Genomic DNA, 4,280 nt, shown 5'->3' on the forward strand with positions numbered 1-4,280 from the left:
ATCTTCTACATGTAACACATTTTTTGGAACTTGCAAAAATGCACCGACTAGATCATCTATTAAAGAAACAAATAGGTATTTCTTGAACTCATACCTTGGCCTATCACTAACATCATACACTCTCTGACTGGTCATTTCTTTATAACTATGAAAACTGGATTCAAAATAGCTCAAATTTTTGATTTAGGGCTTCAAAAACTTTCAGCTTCACAAACTTTACTTTGCATTTGAATATTTTGTCAAATCACTCTTCAATTCACTCAAGACATTTCACATGAACAAATGGTATATCAAATCTTACTCGTGATCCTTAAATTATTTCAAATCACATTGTGCATTTAATTTGTATCTGCCACAAACTCAAAATACTATCTTTGTCTACTAGTAACCTTGTTCTTACACTTCCTTCTTACTATGATCACATCTAGACTTGTGCACTTGACCATAGCTTCCTCTCAATGTCTTCTACCATCTATTAACTATGCATCCTCTAACTTACAACTAACGAATGCTCTGTCTCTACTAGAACTACCCATTTTGTTGTGTTGTGGAGCCTAATTAGACTCAAAGGTTTATGTGGTGTGATTTTCCTCTAGATTATTCTTGCGAGGGTTTTTGGGGGTAGCACCCTAAAGCCAAAAATGCCCTTATATTGTAAAAGGCATTGGCTACTATTTTTTTATTATTCTAGCCCTAACTTTGTAAGGGAAAAAAATTTTATTAGAAGGCTTAGGTTTAGGGGTTTCATTATGAATGGCGATATTGTAGCTTCTTGTGGTGGTATTGAGATGTAAGGGATTGTGGATTGTAATCATTAGATAATAATAATATTGGACTTGTTGTTGGTGGACATAGCCCAAGGATTTGGTGAACCATGTTAAATATTGGTGTCTTGTGTTCTTTTTTATGTGATCTACTATTTTATGTTATCGGTTATATTTGCATATAACTATTATTTCTATCTAAGGTTAATCCTAACAAGTGATATCCGAGCTAGGTTGGTCGTCATTTTTCTTTACCCAGACCATCGTAATTTTTAAATTTTTTTTAGTAATCCCCTATAGTAAGGTCTCATACTTGAGTTAGAACAATGGAAGATGAGGGTAAGCTAAGGGTTGACAAGTTTAATGGGTAGAACTTTTAGTTATAGAAAATGCAAATGGAGGACTATCTTTATCAAAAGGATTTATGGAAATTGTTGGAAGGAAAAACCAAGAATCAAGGATCTATGAAAAATGAAAACTAAGATCTTTTGGAAAAAAAAAGGCCTCAGAAGAATTCGATTATGCTTGACATCATCAATGGCATTTAATATTACAATAATGAAGACAATATAAGAGTTGATGCAAACCCTAGCGAAACTATATGAAAAGCCCTCAACTTCAAACAAGGTAATTCTCATTAAGTGTTTATTCAATAAGAAAATGATAGAAGGTGGATCTATTGTGGATCATTTAAATGATTCTAATACTATTACTATTCAATTACCTTCTGTGGGTATCCATTTTGAGGAAGAAATTAGGGCTCTCTTGATTTTGTGTTATTTTCTTGAAAGTTGGAATGGCTCGGTAATGGCTATAAGTAATTTTTCTTTTGGATCTAGTACCCTAAAATATGATGATGTGATAAATGTTATTTTGAGTGAGGAAACTCATAGGAAAACCTCAAGTGGATCTACATCAAGAAGTTCTTTGAACACAAAAAGTAGAAGTAGAATGATTGAGAGAGGAAATAATTTTGGAAATCATGGGAAATCAAGAGAAAAGTCAAAGGAGAAGAGGTCTCAGTCTAGAGGACTAAGAGATTATAGGTACTATGTGAAATCAAGGGATAAGAAGAAATATTGTTGGACTTGAAAGAACAATGAAGGAGATAAACTAGAAGGGAACAAGGAGGAAAATGTGGTAAGTAATAAATTCAAAGAGGATGCTTTGCTTATGTCTTTATAAAATGTTGATGATTCATGGATTTTAGATTTTGGTGCTTCATTTCATGCTACACCTCATAGAGGTTATTTCATAGATTTTTAGAAAGGGAAAAGTTAAGATTAAGTTGTAGAATGGGAATGATTGGCTACTACATGAGGTAAGACATGTTTCCAAGGCTAAGTAGGGATTTAATTTAAGTAAGGAAACTTGGTGAAAAGGGTTTGTAGTTACTTTTAATGATAAAAATTGGAAGGTTTCAAAAGGTTCCCTTGTAGTAGAAAAAGGTGTGAAAGTAGGAACCTTATATCTTTGTAGAGGTCATATTGTAACTTCTACTTTGATTGTTTTAGAGAAAAATGAATGTTCAAGAATAGTTGCTTCAGTTGAGTAGGGAGAACAAATAGCTGCTATAAATTTTGATACAAGATTGTGGCACAATAGAATTGGGCACATTAGTGAGAAAGGTATGAAAGTACTTCATTCAAAGAAATTTTTACCAGGTCTGAAATGTGTTAATATGAATTTCTTTGAAAGTTGTATGCATGGAAAACAAAAGAGAGTGAGTTTTGTGAAGACTAGGAAGGAAAATAAAAGTGAGAAATTAGAGCTTGTGCATATAGATGTATGGGGACCAGCTTAGGTATCTTACATTGGTGGCTCTCATTATTATGTTACATTTATTTATGATACAACTAGAAAATTATGGGCTTATTTTCTTAGACATAAGTATGATGTATTTAAAACTTTTATGAAATAAAAATTCTTGGTTGAAAGTGAGACTGGAAAGAAATTAAAATATCTCGAATCTAATAATGGTGGTGAGTATTGTAGTCATGAATTTGAAGATTATTGCTCTACTAATGTTATTCGTAGAAAAAAAAAATTCCAAGGACTCCACAAGAAAATGGAGTGGTTGAACATGTGAACAAGACTATAATGGAACATGCAAGGAGCATGAGGTTGCACATTGGGTTGCCCTTAAATATGTGGGTAGAGGCTATCAATACTACTATATATTTGATTAATAGAGGTCCCTCTACTCCTTGGGTTGTGGTATTCCATTGGAAGCATGGACTGGTAAGAAGGTGAGTTATTCTTTTCTTAGAACCTTTGGTTGTGAAGTATTTTCTCATACAGATTCTGAAAATAGAACCAAGCTGGAAGCTAAGTCAAAGAAATGTATATTTGTTGGATATGGCATTAATGAATTTGGTTATAGGCTTTTGGATTTTGAAAATCATAAAATTATAAGAAGTGAGGATTTCATATTCAATGAGAAAGTGTTGTACAAAGATCTGTTGCAGCAACATGAGAAGAAAAAAAATGATTATGTAATTTTGAATGATACTCCAAAAGATGATGTTCTAGAAATTCCTCATGATGTGAAGCCATTACAACAACAAATATCACACACTCTAGTGAATGTTAGATGGTCAAAAAGGATGAGTAGACCTTCAAAAAGATTTTCTCCTTCCTTGTATTCTATTTTACTTACTGATGCTAGTGAATTTGAATGTTATGATGAAGCTATGCAGGTGGATACAAAGATTCAGTAGGAATCTGTAATGAAAGATGATATAGACTCTTTGTAAAAAAATAAGACATGGGATTTATGCAAGTTACCTACATGTAAAAGGGATTTATAGAACAAATGGGTTTACAAGTTAGTTGTAAAAGGATTTGCATAGAAATAAAGGCATCAATTTTGATGAGATATTCTCTCCTATTGTTCAAATAACTTCTATTCACACTATGTTAACTATTGTGGCCACTAAAGATTTGCATTTGGAACAACCTGATGTTAAAATAGCCTTCCTTCATGGAGATTTGAATGAAGAGATATATATGGCACAACCATAGGGATTTTTGGTCAAAGGTAAGGAGAACCTAGTGTGTAGATTGAAGAAAATTTTATATGGCTTTAAGCAAGCACCTTAGCAATGGTATCTAAAATTTGACAATTTTATGTATGAGCATGGACATAGTAGGTGTCAGTCAAATCATTGTGTTTATTTTAAGAGGTTGGATGATGATAGCTACATTATTTTATGTTTATATGTTGATGATACACTTGTAGCTGGCTCTAACGTTTGAAACACCATTTAGCACATGTATTTGCTATGAAGAATATGGGGGCAGCTAAAAACATCCTTGCTATGAAGATTTGCATAGATAGGAAGAACACAAAATTGACATTATCTCAAGTTGATTATATTGAGAAGGTGTTGTACTATTTCTCTATGGAGAATGCTAAAGTTGTCAGCACCCCTTGACTTGGTCATTTGAAGTTGACTAAAGAGATGTGTCCCAAGATACAAGAAGAGGAGGACAAGATGTCTAAGGTACCTTATG

This window comes from Cupressus sempervirens, chromosome 7, assembly GCF_028749045.1.
Source record: "Cupressus sempervirens isolate cs-2001-9-10 chromosome 7, ASM2874904v1, whole genome shotgun sequence".
NCBI lineage: Eukaryota > Viridiplantae > Streptophyta > Pinopsida > Cupressales > Cupressaceae > Cupressus > Cupressus sempervirens.